General features: G+C 37.7%; 1 protein-coding gene across 1 annotated transcript in view; it reads left to right on the plus strand.

The window, feature by feature from the left end:
- DNAI7 (dynein axonemal intermediate chain 7) overlaps nt 1-19,896 on the plus strand; it is a gene marked incomplete at its 3' end in the record, with an annotated part of 61,551 nt that overhangs the window by 24,133 nt on the left and 17,522 nt on the right. The gene's annotated exons all lie outside the window — the stretch shown is intronic.

Raw genomic sequence — 19,896 nt, forward strand, 5'->3', positions numbered from 1 at the left:
TAAGCAGTATTGTTTGGTCAGAGAGAATGTGTTTTAGGAGAGACCAGAAATAGTAGGTTGTCTTTCAAGTGCTCGAGGGAGGAAGTATATTGGTTTATTGGTTTAATATCTTTCAACACAGTAAGGGTTAAGAGTCGTTAGCTTGAATACACATTTGCAATCAGAATGGGAATTATTAGTTATTCTAAGAACATGATTAATTGATAAATTACAACTTAAATATTACACCAGACTCTAAAATTAAGATTCCATGGCAGTGTAGAAAATGGATGTGATATGATGGTCAGTGCAAAGCCTAGTGTTTAAAGTATAATTACCATGGAAGGTTTCTAAGGCCTGGAGGAGGAGAGCCCAGAAGCATGTATATATTTGATATTTTCAACAGGTGGGAAATAAGTGATTTGTTCTTCTTAAAAATTTGTTACAAAATGTTCTTGGAGAAGCATGATAATTTCTAAAATGAGGTATTTCCTTTTGCCTGTCAGGTAGTGTGGACGCTTCAATAGAGTTCAACAGTATTTTCATTTCTCTTTTCCTGAACATAGATAATGATAATACTCTCCGTCCCTTGAAGTTAGGGGTGACAGTAACACTTGCTGTAGCTAACAAGTTGGAAGTGATATGCCAATTTTTTTTAAAGATTTATTTATTTATTTATTTATTAGTTAATTAATTTATTAGTTATACAAGAACCGGGGTACAGGCCAGATGTGCAGGAGGGTGAGAAGATTCACCAGAGACAGAGCGGGGAACAGAACAGGCAGACTGAAGAAATACACTGCTGAGGGGGAGCAGCGGGCAAGGCAGGAGAGGTCTGCCTTGCCATGTGGGATTCTCACCAGCCGGCCGGGATTGAACCTGCACTGCAGAGGCTGTGGACAGCTTCACAGCACAGCACTCATTCGCCTGCACCACCAGGGGAGGCCCTGATATACCACTTTCTAAGGGGGAAAAATGATGATTCTGTGGACCCTGGACTTAAACATAATTTAAATATGTAGTAAAAAGCAACAAAAACCTCTTAACGTGAAATAAAATATGGCAGGATTTGTGATTAGAAATTTATGGAAACAAACAACAAGTAAAAAAGTCTCATAAGTTGTTGTATGGAAAGCATGTCTGAAAATGTTTGGTCTAGGCCCAATCAAAATAGTGAATCACATCTCCCACTCAAGGTCCTTGATCATAATATTTTATGGAAGTCCATCAATGTTTTACACAAGAGTTTCACAGAATTTTAAAATTATGAAATAAGAAAATGTATTGTTTGAAATATTACTTAAATTTGCCTGGCTGATGCAATTACTATGCACATATGTCTCAGTTAAAGCGGCCTCATGCAGTGATTTTTATAGGTCTGTGTATTTTGGAAAGAGTTTTATATTAAAAATATATGCATTTGAATTCACTGTGATACAGAACAATGCCATTATATATGTTTTGCAAGGTCTGCTATCTGTTACAGTGAAATTTACTCATATTCCTAATTTTATACTTAGCTAGTGAGTTCAAAAGTACCAAACTAAGCTGTCTTAGTTTGAATGGCTCTTATGTGTTTAACTCTGTCTGGGTTTTCTGTTTTTACCTAATATTTTATTAAACAATTTCAACTGAAAGTGATGAGCATGAGGGGAAGCAGTGACTTACACATACTGTGATTAGAAGTGAAAATCTGTATCATACAAATGCTAGTGTTGATAATACCACAAAAGCCCACCAAAAAAAAGAATTCTCTTGGTGAAATGCATGTGCTATGGGATGTGGAGGTAATCCTGGAATCATTAAGTGTGGGAAGGAAACCCAGCATTGTGATCAGAAGGTGGTTAATGATAGGCTAGAAATAGTTTTACTTTATGAAGCTTCTCGACAGCCTGGGCAGCTTGACCAAGAGCTACATGAATGGTAGGCAGAAGCACCTGGCTGGGAGAATGCTATGATATTGGGATTTAAGCAGAGATGGTTGCCTAGTATATAGAAAGAGCATAAATTCAAGTAGTGCCCCTATTTCCAGGAACAAACCTTCACATTCTGGTATCACAGTCAAACAAGAGTGTGTAGATGCTTATGCTTATAAATACATGCTGGTGATACTTCCCTAACCCCACGGCATTCTGAAAGACTTCATCTGAATAATGCTGGAGCTGTATGATTTCCACAGGCACAGATGGAAGGCAATTCCATGGTAGTGATTAAAGTACCAAGGCAGGAGGAAAAAGCCATCTGTGCCGAAGAACAATGGGTACGGAGTGGGTGATATGTTTCTAGAGTGAAGAATCCCCCAACTCACTATCTGGCATGCTAAGCTGGATAGAAAAGGAGAGAACAGCCTTAAACAATGTCAATAGGGCCTCCCCAGTGGCACAGCAGGTTGAGCACTGTTCTGTGAAGCTGTCCACAGCCTCTGCAGCGCCGGTTCGATCCCCAGCCAGGGAGATAACTACATGGCGTGGCAGAGCTCTCTTGTCTTGCCCGCTGCTCCCCTCAGCAGTGTCTTCAGTCCAACTGCCTGTTCTGCTCCCTGCTCTGTCTCTGGTGAACTCTCTCACCCTCCCGCGCCTCTGGCCTGTACCCCAGTTCTTATATAAATAAATAAATCTTTAAAAAAAAAAAGTGTCAGCTAACCCTATCCCTGCTACTTTTTCTGAAGTGTAAATATCTCCTCTGTGAATAGCCTGCAGGGGGCAAAATCACTTATTTTATAAACATTAGCTCAAAATGGGAGGCAAAGGTAATTTGATGGATTTTATGGGGAAAAAAGGTAAAGGGCAGAAGGAGGAGTTCCAGTATCTATATAAAAGACATTCCAGAATTGTGAAGGAAAAGGATAAGCTTTATGTGATAATCGGCACCTGGACAGCTAAGCTTTGAAATAAAATCCGTTTTCAGTCACACTTCACTCTATAGACGAAAAACAAGGAGATAGGTTGTGTTTGATAAGAACATATAGAAGTTATTATCTTTACTAATAAGGTCTTCCTTGCTTCACAACACATCAAAAGCAAAACCATACAAGAAAAGGAGGCTATTTGGATTAAAACATTTGTATAACTAAATAAGCCTTTCTTAATAAACTTGAAAGACAATGAACTAAAAAAAAATTAAACATAAAACAGGGTTAATATCCTTACATATAAAGAGCTCTTTAAAATTAGTAAGAAAATAATTTCCTAATATAAAATTATGTAAAGGATTTGAGTAAAAAGTTGAGAAGTTAAATGTAGTTACCCACTTAAAAATATGAAAACTCAACCAGATTCATAATCAAATTAGATTTAAAATATTCTTATTGAGCTTGAGGGGAAGCAATGATTTTCAGGCAATGAAAGTGAAAATTTGTATCTTTTTGAAGGGTAATTTGGTACTAGGTAAATGTACCTATTAGTGATATAACTTTATTATGGGCTAATTAGACAAATAAAGATGACTGCCAGCATTCTCAAGTATTTTTACAGTAGCAAATAAAGTCTACAAATCATGTATAGCATCAAACATTAGTAGCCATTCAAAATGTTGATAGGCTGTATATATTTTTAAGTTAAATGGGTTTTTTTTTTGAGAAAGGATTGATCAGGGCCTCCCCTGGTGGCACAGCGGTTGAGAGCTGGGCTGCGAAGCTGCCTGCAGCCTCTGCAGTGCCAGTTCGATCCCAGCCACTGGTGAGGGTCCCACATGGAGCGCAGACCTCTCCTGCCACGCCCACTGCTCCTCTCAGCAGTGTATTTTGTCGGTCTGCCTGTTCTGTTCCCCGCTCTGACTCTGGTGAATTCTCTCACTCTCCCGCATTTCTGACTATACCCAGTGCTTGTATAAATAAATAAATAAATCTTAAAACAAACAAAAAAAAATGATTAAGTTTTGTTTCAGGTGTACAACATGATGATTCACTCTTTGTATATACTGCAAAATGATCACCGCGATAAAGCTAGTTAATATCCATCCCTATACCTAGTTAAATTTTTTTTTGTCATGAGAACATTTAAGATTTATTGTCTTAGTGACTTAACAAATATTCAGCATGGTATTACTAATAGTCAACATGCTATACATTACAGCCACAGGACTTTTATTTCATTACTGGAAGTTTGTACCTTTTGGGCATCTGTATTCATTTCACCCATCCCTACCCCTGCCGTTGGCAACCACACTTTGTTCTCTGTATCTATAAGTTTGGAGTTTTTTTTTCTTTTTGATTCTACATAGTTATGAGATCATATGGTGTTTGTCTTTTCCTGTCTGACTTATTTCCCTTAGCATAATGCCCTCAGTATTCCTTCATATTATTGGAAATACCAAGTTTTCCTTTTTCATGGTTGAGGAATATTACCCTGTGTGTGTGTGTGTGTGTGTGTGTACATATACACATACATTTATCATGTTATCCATTTGTTCTTCATCCATTGTTCATTAACAGATACAGGTTATTTTCATGTCTTGGCTATTATAACTAATACTGTGATGAACATGCAGGAATATATATGTGCAATAATATTTTTGTTTACTTAAGATAAATCCCAAAAGTGGAATGCTAGGTTGTGTGTTAGTTCCATTTTCAGTTTTTTTCAGTACCTCCATACTGTTTTCCTAGTGGCTGCAACCAATAACCTTGCTACCAATGACCAACAAGGGGGTTGCTTTTCTCCACATCCTCTCTAAAATTTATTTCTGTATTTTAGATGATAGCTACATGAATGGCTACATTCTAACATATGCAAGATGGTGTCTCATTGTGGTTTTGATTTGCAGTTCCCTGATGATTACTAAGACTGAGCATTTGCTCATGTGCCCCTTGGCCATTTGTATGTCGTCTTTGAAAATATGTCTATTCAGATCTTCTGTTCATCTTTAAATTGGATTGTTTGGTTTGTTAGTGAGTTATGTAAGTTTTCTATCCATTTTAGATATCAACTCCTAATCTGATACTTGATTTTGAAGTATTTATCCCCATTCAATAGTTTGACTTCATTGTGTTAATGGTTGCCTTTGCTGTGCAGAAGCTTTTAAGTTTGATGAGGTCCCACTTGTTCATTTTTGCTTTTATTGCCTCTGTTTCACTGTCAAATGCAAAAAAAAAATCATTCCCAAGACTGATGACAAGGAGCTTACTGCCTGTGTTTTTTCCTAGGAGTTTTATGATTTTAGCTCTTTAACTTATTTTGAATTAACTTTAGTATATAGGATCAGATAATTGTCCAGTTTTTCTTTTGCATGTAGTTGTTCTTTCCCCCACACAATGTATTGAAGAGCTTATGCTTTCCCCATTGTATTTTCTTGACTCCTTTGTTATAAATTGACCAAATATGCATGGGTTTATTTCTGGGCTCTTGACTCTGTTCTATTGACCTGTGTATTTTTATGTCACTACCATATTGTTTTTGACTACCACAGGTTTGTAAGCATTTTGGTGTTAGGGAGCATATACTTTCAGATTTGTTGTTCTTTGTCAAGATTGATTTGCCTATTCAGGGTCTTTATGGTCCCATACAAATTTTAGGATTGCTGTTTTGTAAAAAATGTCCTTGGAGTTTTGATAGGGGTTGTACTGAATTTGTATATTGCTTTGGAATAGCACAGACATTTTAACAATATTAATCCAATCCTTGAGCACAGAATAGCATTCCATTTATCTGTTTTCCACGGTTTCCTTCAATAATGACTTAGCTTTCAGTGTATACGATATCTTACCTCCTAGATGTTTTATTCTTTTTGAAATAATTGTAAATGATATTGTCTTAATTTTTCTTTCTGATTGTTCATTATTAATGTATAGAAATGCCAGTGATTTCTGTATATTGATTTTGTATCCTGCATCTTTACTGAATTGTTTGGTAGATTCTAATTGTTTTTTCTTGTTTGTCTAGGGTATTTTTATATATAATTTGTAAATAAGTTTTATTCTTTCTAATTTGTGAGCCTTTATCTTTTTCTTAGCTAATTGTTCTGACTAGAACTTCCAGATTCCAATGCACTGTGTAATAAGAGTGATGAGAGTGGGCATCCTTGACTTGTTCCTGATCTTAAAGGAAAAGCTCTGAGCTTTTCACCATTGAGTATAATGTCAGCTGTTGGGTTGTCATGTATGTCTTTATTATGTTGAAGTATGTTCCCTCTCTACCCACTTTGTTGAGAGTTTTTATCATAAGTGTATGTTGTATTTTGTCATGTACTTTTTCTACATCTTTAATATAATCATAGTATTTTTATCCTTCATTTTGTTAATGTCAGATATCATATTGATTGATTTGTGGATGTTTAACCATTCTTGTATCTCTGCCATAAATCCCTCATGACCATCATGTATGATCCTTTTAATGTACTATTAAATTTTATTTGGAAATATTTTTGTTGAGATTTTCTTCATCAATGTCCATTGGGGATATTGGTCCATGGTGGTCTTGTGGTTGTCTTTTCTGATTTTGGTGTCAGGGTAATGCTGGCTTTGTGAATGAGTTTGGAAGTATTCCCTCTTCTATTTTGGGGGGAAGAATTTGAGAAGGGTTGAGATTCTTCTTGGAATTTTTGTTAAAATTCACCTGTGATGCCTCTTGGTCTTGGACTTTGGTTTGCTGGGAGGTTTTTGATGACTGATTCAATCTCCTTACTAGTAAATGATCTGTTCAGATTTTCTGTTTCTTCATAATTAGACTAGGTAGATCAATGTTTCCATGAATGGTCTATTTCTCCAATTTGTTGGCATTGTAGTTGTTCTTATAAGCCTTTTGTGATCTTTTGTATTTCAGGGATATTAGATGAAACATTTCCTTTTTCATTGACATTATTTATTTGAGTTCTCTTTTTTCCTTGTAGAGTATAGCTACATGTCCATTTTATCTTTTCAAATAACCAACTTTTAGGTTCATTCACTTTTATAGTGTTCTTCTAGTCTCTATTTCATTTATCCCCAGTTTGATCTTTATTATTTCCTCCCTTCTACTAAATTGGATCTTCACATGTACACACTTTGAAGTATAAAGTTAGGTTATTTACTGGAGGATTTTCTTGGTTTTCCATGTAAACATTTCCCTCATAGAAATGTTTTTGTTGCATCCCGTTTTCATTTGTTTCAAGGTAGTTTTTACTTTTGATTTCTTCTTTGAGCCATTGGTTATTCAGGAATACGTTAATTTCTGCATATTTATGAATGTTCCAGATTTCCTTTTGTAATTTATCATTTGTTTAACACTATTGTGATCAGAAAACAATCTTGATAAGATTTTAAACTTTTATTTGTTAAGTCTTGTTTAGTGACCTAACATACAATCTATCCTGGACAATGTTCCACGTGTGCTTGAGAGGAATATATATTCTGTTGTTAATTGATGGAATGTTTTGCATGTAGCTGTTAAATCCTTCTGATATAGTGTCATTTAATGTTTCCTTTTTGATTAGTTGCTTGGATGATCTATCCATTGATAAAAATAGACTATTAAAATTACCCTATTAGTGTATTTCTCTTCATTTTTCCCCCTCAGTCTGTTAGTATTTGCTTGATATATGTAGGTGTTTTTATTTTGGGTGTATGAATATTTACAAGTGTTATATCCTTTTGTTGGATTAGCCAGTTATTATCATTATGTAATAACTTTCTTTTTGTCTTTATCTGATAGAGGTATTTTATCTATTAGTTTCTGTTTCTGGTGTTCCACTTTTGGTCTCAGTGCAGTCCATACATTGAACTGAGTCTCTTGTGACTATTTTTCTAATCCATTTAGCCTATTTTGTGTCTTTTGATTGGAGAATTTAGTCAATTTCCATTTAAGATAATTATTGATAGGTATGTACTAACTGCCATCTTGTTGTTTTCTGGTTATTTGGTAATACTTCTGTGTCTCTGTCTCTTCCTCTCTTTGTGATTTGGTGATTGTCTATAGTGTTACAGTTAGACTTCTTTACCTTTGTGTATCTACCAGAGGGTGTTGCTTGGTGTTACAGAAAAAAAAACCTTATATTTATAGCAATTTTTTTAAGTTGATAACAACTTAAGTTTGAATACATTCTTAACATCAGTTTACCCCCCCCAACCCTATGTTTTATGTGTTTTAGTGTCATTTTCCTACTTTTGTCTTTTAATCTTCTACTTGCCTTGTAAGTGGTTAACCCAGCCCCTTTACAACATTAGATTATGCTGCATTTACCAAATATTTACCTTTACCAATGAGATTTGCACTTTCAAATGTCTTCCTGTTACTGATTAGCACCCTTTTATTCCAGCTTGAAAAAATTCCTTTAACATTTCCTGTAAGGCTGGTGTAGTGGTGATGAACCCTTAGCTTTTGTTTATCTGGGAAATTCTTTTCCTCCTTCAATTCAGAAGAACTCTATGGGGCATAGTATGCTGTGTGGGCAGTCTTTCCTTTCCCCACAGCGAGTAGAGTATATTGTGCCTTTCTCTTCTGATCGACAGCCTTTCTGTGGAAAAGTCGCCTGACTGTCTTGTGAGTTCCCCTGTACATTTAACAAGCTGTTTTCCCATCACTGCTTTTAAGATTCTCTTCTGGTCTTTAACATTTTTTTTTTTAAGATTTATTTTTTATTTATGCATACAAGAGCTGGGGTGTAGGCCAAAGGTGCTGTGTGGCGGGGGGTGAGAGGATTCACCAGAGACAGAGCGGGGAGCAGAACAGGCAGACAGACTGAAAGCACTGCTGAGGGGAGCAGCAGGCGAGACAGGAGAGGTCTGATGTGCCATGTGGGTAGCTCCCTGGCCGGGGATGGAACTTGTGCTGCAGTGGCTGCGGATAGCTTCATAGTGCTGAGACTTAACCCCTTGCACCACCAGGGAGGCCCTGGTTTTTAACTTTTGACACTTATGTGTCTTGCTGTGAATCTCTGGGTTAATCTTTTGTGGGAACCCACTAGACTTCCTGGATATGGCTGTCTCTCTCCTTTCACAGATTATCAAAGTTTGCAGATACTGGTCTCCTTGATGTTGTTGCCGGCTCCCTTTGACAATCTTCACTCTTTTTTATTCTCTTTTCTGCTTCTTGTAGGCTGCTGTAGAACCCTCTGCTGTGTTTCTCACTTCTGTTAATGTATTCTCCAGCTCTGTGGCTCTTTGGACTTTCTTGTAGTTTCTTTCTCTGTTGAAATTCTCACTTTGTTCATCCATTCTTGTCCTGAGCATGGTGTGCATCTTTACAATCATTATTTTGAAACTATCATGTCAGTCACTTAACTGTTTCATGAAGGTCTTTTTTTCTGAGGTTTTATCTTGTTCTTTGATTTAGAACACATTCCCCTATTTCTTCCTTTTCCTTGACTCTCTGTCTTGGTTTCTGTGTTAGACACATACCCACCTCTCCCAGTCCTGAAGGAGTAGTCTCATGTAGGAGATGAACTAGATCGTTGTATCCCACCTCAGCTTTGGGTTGTCTCTTCATCTTTTGAGATTGTCAAAGCAGCCTCCTTTATTTTCTGCCATTTATCTGTTGATGAAGGGGTGCCAAGGCCTGTCAGCATGCTAGCCAGGAGGGTCTCAGTCAGCATCTAGATCCAGGCCAACTGGAAACCTGATCTTAAAGGTAGAAGCTTTTAAAGTGTGCAAAAATACCTTTTTCTGGGCAAGACTGGAAGATGGGCATGTCTGTCTACACCCTCTGTACTGATCCCCCGGGTGATACCCAATTAGGAACTGTGTCTCTCTTTCTTACAGTCCCATTGGACTTGTAAATATAAGCCCCATTGTCCACCAGAGCCAGGGAATTGAGGCACAACCGCTAGGTGGCGGTCGCCACAAAAAGCCTGAATACCAGACTCAAACAAGTTCCCCTCCAGCAGTTACCAGCACTTTAGAGTGCTGCAGAGGCAGGAACACAAGGTCATGCCCAGCATCTAGGTCTGTGAAAGGATCACAGTCTGCTCTCTGACTCACAGCTATGGAGGTAAGCTAAACAGAAACATGGCTACTTGGCTGCCTCTCTGGTGTGTCTTGAGAGTGGTTGCCACTTAAGAACACTTTGTTTGTTAAAGGGGGGTCTAGCATAAGCCCCACAGGCCACCAGAGCCAGGTGATCTAGGGATATCTCCTAAAAAAAAGAAAAGATCTCCTGACAAGGGTACAAGCTTTTCTCTCAGTGATACTTGTGAATGGTCTGGAGTGGATGAGGCCACATAAGACTGTAAAAGCTACTGCTCAGTCACTTGTGGATCTGTGGACACAGCACCTTTGGCCTTCAAGCCCAGATGTTTTTCAGGCTGGTCTGTCAGGGAAGGGTCTTAAAAGTGGAGGTGACAGAATTAGAGTTAAAACCCTTTCTCCTCAGGAAGAAACTTGGCTTTTGTGCTCTCTGCCCTGATTGTGGGTCACCAGGTAGGGATGGGATTTCTGGTGACACTCTCTCAGCCTCTCCTACCAGCTTCAATGTGGGTTTTTCCTCATTCTTCTTGATGGAGGACAAGAATAGAAAGAAAAAACTAAAAAGGAGGTGCCACAAGACCAGAAACCTGGCTCACACAAGGAGGTGGGGGCAGAAGAGATTAGCATAACCATCTACACAGTTGCAGTTGCGGAAACTAGTATCCCGAGGCAAGGACAAAACTAGTATCCTGAGGCATGGACGCCTAGATTACAAAGCATAACATACAAGCAGGTATCAGACTGCTGTCTAGAGCACAGGCTCAAAGGTAAAGATAGGGAGATTGAGCCCATTGTAGACCCTTTCAAATTCTACATAGTTAACCAAAATTAGCAACCAACAGCTCACAAGGAGTGATCCCTCGCAAACAGAAGACTATATTAGTGCAGTCTCTGTACAAGCTGGGGCAGCACTCCCACTGCCCACCTGTGACTATGCAGGTGTATCTTTTCACCAACTCTCTCCCTCTTCAGGGCAGCAGCTTCCTGTCTGCCGTGACCTGTCAAGGCCCCTGCCTGTAACCATGCAGGCCTCTCTTAGCAAATCTGTCCCATCTGGGGCAGCTCTTCCTGCCCGCTTGTGTCTATGCAAGTGTCTTTAACTGTTTTATCCCTTCCCTAATAAACCTGCCCTTTAAATATATCTAATGTCTCTGTCTCATGGGGAAACTTATCTGGGAAACTCGCCACGTGTTGCTGAAATGAGAGCTCTGTTGAAACCTTTCCCAGAATGAACCCAAGGACCCCGCACTCCAAACCAACAGACTCTAAAAACGACAACCGTCTGATGTTCAGGAGCTGCTCAGGTGGTGTTTGGGTGACTTTCAGAGGAAGCTTCTGCATGTAGCTGTAGATCCGGAATATCCATGGGAGGATGTGGGTTCCAGGTCCTCCTTCATTGCCCTCTTGATCCAGAATCCCCACTTGTATATGGAAAGATACCTGTGCTGTATTGTTAAGATGTCTTCTCAAGTTATATTATTGTGTTTGCAATTGGGTTCTGTTTTTGTGAGGGAAAAATAATACTCATTTGTAAATCTGAAAGAAATTTGAAAGACTAATCACTAAACCGTGACCATTTAGGAGTGTGAGAAGGGTGGGGGGGTGCATTACTATTTATTCATTCTCTGTATTTGTTATTTAATAAGTATTTGTTATACTTGTTATTTTAATTTTCAACAAAAAATTAGACAAACATTACTTTCCTAAGAGGAAACAAAGCAATGTTTATTTTCTTTTTTTCTTTAAAGGAGGAAAGTTTATGATAAGCCCCTAAGATGCTGCACCTGCTATTCTGTCACTGAAATCCCTTCCCCACCATCCTCATCCACCTTGCCTACCTTCTGCTTGATGCTCAACACTTACCTTGAACTTCCACACCACAAAGTTCTCCCCTTCTCTTCACACTAAATTAGATGTCTCTCTGCTAAGCTTTTAGTATTCTGTTCAGTTATTAGAATTCTTATCTTTAGCATTAAGTGATTATCTTGAGGACAAGAATCTCTTGGTAGGCTTCATATGTACACTAAGCACAGGGCATGGAACATATTGAGGGCTCAGAAAATGTTTATTGAATGAAGGAAGGAATAAATGACTGAGTAGCTGGTTAAGGGATCAAAAATAGGTTCCAACTTGTGAACCTTTTGAGGGATTCAGCCACTACCCACACGAAGTAACTGTGTGTTGAGGAGACACGTAAGCCCCTTCAGTCACAGCTGGGTGTGCTGGGAACCTCACTGCTGCAGTTAGGCCATCTACAAGCGTGTCACTTGGGACTTAGGAGATCAGCTGTTCCAATGCCCAAAGCGAGCAGCACAGGACAAGTGACAGGAGGCTGTTTTTCTGCCACCCCATGGCCTGAGGGAGGGTATGACACTTGCAGTGCAGGTAGAACTAAGGGAATTTGAAGTGGTGCTTATGGGCATGTATGGTTTGCATTCCTTTATAGTCAGAGCAATTTGGGGACCATCACAACCCCAGAAGTTGCTAATCAACTTCCTTTGTGTGGCATGATGTATTATAAATTGTAAAAAGTGACATATAAGTTCACCAAATTTAACATGTATGTGTGTGCACCTGTTTGTGTGAGAGTGTAAATTAGGGACTAACTATAATGACATAGGAAACGTGCTGTGATTAGAAGAAGAGATTTTAGAAAAAAATAGTTTTTTACAACTTCTTAAAATTTACCTTATTTTTAGGTTGGCATATTTTAGTATAAACATTACTTTTCTCATCATATGATGAATTTGGAGGTTAATTGCAAGACAAATTTATGACCTAGGACACATATGTTGTTTTCTGACATATATTTAGTATGTGACATGATCAAAAATAACAAGTACTTTGTGCTTTGTTTCAAAATTTCTTAGATTGAGAAGATGGTTCAAATTCTTTTCTTTTTCTAGGGTCTATTAAGAAGTTTGCCAGTAGAGGGCTCATAATACCAAATTTTAGTTGATTTAAATGTGTAATGATAATACAACATTATAAGTATAGGGTAATTCTGTCTTCCCAATTAATATATTTTAAAAACTTTTCAGAAAAGTATATTTGTGAGAAATGTCTTTTGAAAATCCTAATGATTAGATCACTATTTTTATGATCTAAGGGCCCTGCATGATAGTCTTCGAATTCTTTGTTTCAGTTAAAAATAATCTGTCTTTAATATACTCTAAATAGATACAAGATGTTACATAAATTTGAGTATATGTTTAGATGCTTATATTTTATGTAAATAAGTATATATTGAAAAAAATATTTTTTATACACAGCTGTTATATGTCTTTTATATATAGATATATACACATGCAAAAAAATCACTTATTCAGCTTCTGTATGAGGATTTCAACATGATCATGTTTTTTTTTTTTTTTAATTTATTTTATTTATTTATACAAGCAATGGGTACAGTCAGAAGCGTGGGAGGGTGAGAGAATTCACCAGAGCCAAAGCAGGGAGCAGAGCAGGCAGAAGGACCGAAGTACACTGCTGAGGGGAGCAGAAGGCAGCAAGAGAGGTCTGGCGCCAATGTGGGACCCTCCTCTGGTGGCCGGGGAGCAGCCGGGGATCGAACCGGCTCTGCAGAGGCTGTGGGCAGCTTCGCAACCCAGCGCTCAACCACTGTGCCACCGGGGAGGCCCTCAACATGATCATGTTTTAATGCGCTAACAGCCTTCTGCAGAAGAGTAACAGTTACCATACATTCTGAATTGAGAGGTTTTTCATTTATTTTTCTTGCCGAGTTCAAATTTTTATTCTATTGCTTGGTAAAATTGTTTTTTGGGATATTTATATCCTGCAGATGAGTGAAACCATCTGAAATCTGTCTTTGACTTTTTGACTGATTTCACTCAACATGATCACTTCAAGGTTCATCTATTTTTGTCCTAAATGCTGCTATGTCATCTTTCTTCATATCTTTGTAATAGTCCATTGAATATATGCACCAGTTTCTCTTTCTATTCATCTGTTGAAAGGTACTCGGGTGGTTCCATGATTTTGCATCTGTAAATAGTGCTGTTATGTACGTAGGTGTAAGTGTTCTTTTGTATGGAATTTTCCATGTTATTTAGATAAATACCTAAGAGCAGTGTTGCTGTGTCAAATGGGATTTCCTTTTTTTTTTTTCTTGAGACATCTCCATACCGTTTTCCACAGGGACTGTACAGCTTGCATGGTAAAATTGAAAGAGAACACAATTTTCACTGTAACCTCACCAGCATTTGTTAATTCTGTTCTTTTTATATGAGCCATTCTTATAGGGGTGAGGTGGTCTCTCAGTGTGGTTTTCATTTGCGTTTCTGTTATAATAAGTGAAATAACATTTATTCATATGTCTACATACCATCTGACTGTCTTCTTTAGAGAAATGTCTGTTGAGGTCCTTTACCCATGTTTTAATTGGGTCATTTGTTTCTTTGTTGTTGGAGTGTGGTAGTGCTTTGTCAGTTTTGGAGATTAACCCCTTGTCAGATGTATGGTAAGCTAATGTTTTGCCCATTCTGTAGGTTGCCTTTTTGTTTTTGTGGTAATTTCTTTTTTTTTTTTTTAAGATTTATTTATTTATGCGTACAAGAGCTAGGGTACAGGCCAGAGATTCAGGGAGTGAGAGGATTCACCAGAGAAAGAGCGGGGAACAGAACAGGCAGACTGATTGAAATACACTGCTGAGGGGAGCAGCGGGTGGGCGAGACAGGAAAGGTCTGCTGCGCCATGTGGGTTGCTCCCTGGCCAGCCTGGAATCGAACTCGGATCGAACTCATGCTGCAGAGGCTGCGGATTGCTTCATAGCTTGGTGCTTAACCCCTTGCGCTACCAGGGAGACCCTGCGGTAATTTCTTTTGAGGTATAAAAACTTTTAACTTTGATATTGTCCTACTTGTTTATTTTTGCTTTTATTTTCCTTGCTGCTGGGGTTGTACTCCCAAATACATCTTTGTGGTAGATGTCCTGTAGTGTGTCCCTATATTTTTTTCCAAGTACTTTATGGTTTAGTTCTTATGTCTAAATCTTTAATCCATTTTTGAGTAAATTTTCCTGTGTTGTGTTAAACATGGGTCTTGCTTTATTTTTTTTTTTTTTGCATGTGGCTATCCATGTTTCTCAAACTAAAAAAGACTATCTTTTCTTCACTATATGGTTGTAATTCCTTAGTTGAAAATTAGCTGTCCATATTTACATGGATTTATATCTGGGCTTTCAATTCTGTTCATTGGTCTAAATTTCTGTTTTTGGTCCAGTATCATACTGTTTTGATTACTGTTGCTGTGTAATATTGCTTGAAGTCGGGAGGTATGATGCCTCTATTTTTCTTCTTTCCTCAAAATGACTGATAATAAACAGTTCAAGTTAATGATCAGCTTAAATGTATATGGTCGGAGTTCACCAATAGGCTAACAATTGGGGCGAACAATTTCCAGCTATCAATAATTTGTTTACAAGAGAACAAATTTAAAGCCAAAATATTAAAACAAACTAAAAGTAACAGCCTGGAACAGATTAGCATGCTAATAACTCAGAGTCAATATGGAACTTATATTCTCATGTCTAATAAGCTAGACTTTCAACTAAAATAGGGACAAAGATGGACACTATAAATGACTAAGGGAACAACTCACCAAGAAGATACAACTCTTATTAATATATGTGCTCCAAATTTGTGCTCTAGTTATATATACCAACTATTAACAGACCTACGCCAATATAGCAACAAAAATACAATTGTTTTTAGAGACTTCAACACACCACTGACACAAATGGATAGAAAACTAAGAAAGTTCTACTTCAGATGATTTTACCTGAATTCGATAATTGCTTGTTTTCTTTCCTTTAAAAAAGTCTTTGGTATTTCTTTTGGGTAGTATGGCCATTTTAATAATGTTAATTCTTCCTACCCATGAGCATTTTTCCATTTCTTTGTGTCTTCTTTTATTTCCTTTAATAACATTTTGTAGTTTTCATTGTACAGGTCCTTTACCTCCTTTGCTAAAGTTTATTCCCAGGTAGTTCATTCTTTTTTTTTTTTTTTTAAAGATTTATTTATTTATTTTTACACGCACTGGGTACAGTCAGAAGCGCAGGAGGGTGAGAGAATTCACCAGAGCCAGAGTGGGGAGCAGAGCAGGCAGAAGGACCGAGGTACACTGCTGAGGGGAGCAGCGGGAGAAGTCTGAGCGCCATGTGGGACCCTCCTCCGGTGACTGGGAGCAGCCGGGAATCGAACCGGCGCTGCAGAGGCTGCGGGCAGCTTCGCAACCCAGCACTCAACCGCTGCACCTTGAAGGCCCAGGTAGTTCTTTTGGGCATGATTGTAAATGGAATTGTATTCCTTATTTCCCTTTCTTCAGATACATTTTTCTCATATAGAAATACTGCTGATTTTTGTGTACTGATTTTGTATCCTGCCACTTTGAGTATTCATTTATTATTTCTAGAAGCTTTTTGTAGAATCTTTTGGTTTCTCTAAGTATACTAGCATGTCATCTGCGAATAGTGAGGCTACTACTTCTTTTTCAATTTGGATTCCTTTAATGTCTTTTTCTTACCTAATTCCTTCAGCCAGGACTTCCAGAATCCATTGAATAACAGTGGTGGTAGTGGGCATTCATGCTTTGTTCCAATTTAGTGGAAACGCTTTCAGCTTTTCACCATTGAGTATTGTATTGGCATTGTGTGTGTCATATATGGCTTTTACAAAATTTAATTAGTTTCCCTTTATTCCCATTTTTAGAGGGTTTTTAATCATAATTGGATGTTCAATTTTTTGTGGAATGCTTTGTCATCATATTTTAACTATAATCAAGTGATTTTTAACTTCCTTTTTGTTAACTTGATGGATGACATTGTTTGATTTATGCATGTTGAACCAGCCTTACATCTCTGGGGTGAAGCCTACTTGATCATGGTGGATGATTCTTTGATTTGTTGCTGTACTTGATTTGCTAGGATTTTGTTGAAAATTTTTGCATCTATGTTCATTAGACATATTGGTCTCTGATTTTCTTTTTTTTTATTATTATTATTATCTTTGTTTGGTTTTGGCGTCAGGGTAATGTTGGGCTCATAGAATGTGTTGAGGGGTTTTTCTCCCTGTTCAATTTTTTTGAAGAGGGTGAGTCAGATAGGTATTTGATCTTTATAGGTTTAGTAGAACTCACTGATGAAGCCATCTGGTTCTGAATTTTTATTCTTGGTGAGGCTTTTATTACTCTTTCCATTTCAGTGCTTGTGATTGGACTGTTTTAGCTGTTTCATCCTGGTTCAGTCTTGGGAAGTTATATGAGTCTAAGAATTTGTCTGTTTCTTCTAGATTGTCCAGTTAGTTCGCATAGAGATTTTTATAATAGGTTCTTATCACCCTTTGTATGTCTGCAATATTTATTATAATTTTACCTCTTTAATTTCTGATTCTATTGTTTTGTATTTTTTCTCTTCTTTGTGAGCATAGGTAATGCATTGTCAATTTTGTTTATTTTTTCAAAGACCCAACTCCTGGTTTCACTGTCATCTTTTGAACTGTCTTCTTTGTTTTTTTATTTCATTTACTTCGGCTCTAATTTTTATTATTTATTACCTTCTTCTGTTTTTGGGTGCTTTTGTTCTTTTTCCAGTTTATTCAGCAGCAGAATTAGATTGTTTAATTAAGATCCTCCTTGTGTTTTTATGTTGGCCTCTTTTGCTATGAACTTCCCATATTCTACTGCTTTTAAAAGTATCCCATAGAGTGTAGGTAGCTTGTCCCTCCATATTCATTAGTCTCTAGATTTTTTAAAAATCTCTTCTTTGATTTATTTGTTGACCCAAGAGTTGTTTGAGAGCATTTTGTTTAATGTCCACATATTTTAGTTTGTCCCAGGGTTCCATTATGGTTAATTTCTGGCCTTATAGCATTGTAATCTGTGAAGATGCTTGATATAATTTCTATTTTTGTGTATTTTCTGAGACTTGTTTTTTTTAATAGTATATAATCTGTTCCATGTGCAGTGGAGAAGAACATGTGTTCATTGCTTTTAGGATGGAAAAGTCTGTAAATGTCAGGTAAAATCATCTGAAGTAGAACTTTCTTAGTTTTCTATCCTTTTGTGTTAGTGGTGTGTTGAAGTCTCTAAAAACAATTGTATTTTTGTTGCTATATTGGCTTAGGTCTGTTAATAGTTGGTATATATAACTAAAGCACAAATTTGGAGCACATATATTAATAAGAGTTGTATCTTCTTGGTGAGTTGTTCCCTTAGTCATTTATAGTGTCCATCTTTGTCCCTATTTTAGTTGAAAGTCTAGCTTATTAGACATGAGAATATAAGTTCCATATTGACTCTGAGTTATTAGCATGCTAATCTGTTCCAGGCTGTTACTTTTAGTTTGTTTTAATATTTTGGCTTTAAATTTGTTCTCTTGTAAACAAATTATTGATAGCTGGAAATTGTTCGTCCCAATTGTTAGCCTATTGGTGAACTCCAACCATATATATTTAGGCTGATCATTAACTTGAACTGTTTATTATCAGTCATTTTATTTTTGATTTGAGAGAATTATGCATGGGACTTCAATCAAAATAAATCCAAAAAGAGTGGAATGAACAGATTGGAAGTCATCTTTAATGAGGCAACATTTGAGCTACTTATGCTTATCTTTTGATAAGCATGGAGGAGTTTAGATGGGAAGGAAAGGAAGTTACTCTGATCAAAAGGAAAAGTTTGGAGACATGAAATAGCATTAGAGATGTGGGTCCTTGTTGGCATCATTGTGGATGAATTAAAAATCCCTGAGGGGCACCCATGTAGAAAACCAAGCTTTAACATGCAACAAACTTCAGCCTCCACAGGTGGCCTTAGCAACCCTTTTCCAACATCACAGCTAGACTTTGTTCATATTTCCTTATTCCCTAAACAAATCTTTATTGAATGTGCACCTGAAGATGTGACGTAGTCTTCTGGCCCTCAGGTGTGCAAGAATCAGCAATATTCCTGCTCTTGTGATTCACACACAAGTCGGGAGAAACCCACAAGGAACAAGAAAAACTGGAAAATAGAGTGATAAATGCTGTGCACAGAAGGAAAGAGGACTAGGTGTCAGGGAGTGACAGATGGGTGGAGGCTAAATTGCATGGTTAGGGAGGGCCCCATCTGTTATCATTTCTAGAAGGAATCAGCCATATACTGATCAGAGTGAAAATATTTTCATATATGGGTAGAACTACTACAAAGTTCATTACAGAGAAATGAGACCCCAGAAGGAGGCCAGTGGATAGAGCTGGTGGCTAAGAGGAATTGGTACTAGGTAACCTCAGAGAGGGAAACAGGAGCTGGAGTGAGCTCCTGGAGAGTAGGAAGTTCAGGTTTTATTGCAAATGCAATAAAGCCCTCACAGGTAGTATGTAGGAGAGTGTCATGATCTGCTTTATGGCTTTGACAGGTAATGCTGGCTGCCAGGTAGAGAAGGAATCACAGTGTGGAAGTGCATTAGCAATGAAGGTAGCATGAGGGAGGCTTTAGAAGCCATGGCAGCCTGGATGAAGGTGGTCGTCAGACATGTGGAAAGGTAGACATGTTTGGGATATGTTTTGGAGGTAAAATGAATAAGCCTTCTGAGTTTTATTTTTGGAAGGTAGGCAGATGGTGGTGCAATTTCCTGAGATGGACAGAAATGGGCTGACTTGCTTGAATGACATGAGTTTTGTTTTGGGCGTGGTGAGTGTGAGACACACAAATGGAAATGTCAAGCAGGCAGATGTGAGCAGGTCAGACCCAGCACAGGTGTCTGCACACAGGTGAGTGGACCATGTGTGTGCCTGAAGCTCAGCACTAACTCAGACTTGGGGGACTCTAGGTTAAGGTGGGATTAAAGACACAAGAGTGAGATGTCAGCAAACCTGGGATAACCATTCCTAAGTGTGACCCAGAACAAAAGCAAATGATGCCGTTTTCAAAGCTGATCTTTAATTTCCTATCAGGAGCCAGTTCCAACAATTTACTCTGAAGATATTGTCAAATTTAAATGATCTTTTGATGAAAAAAATTGCAAATCAGATCAGTGAACAAGGG

The sequence above is a fragment of the Talpa europaea genome (genome assembly GCF_964194135.1).
Source record: "Talpa europaea genome assembly, chromosome: 15".
NCBI lineage: Eukaryota > Metazoa > Chordata > Mammalia > Eulipotyphla > Talpidae > Talpa > Talpa europaea.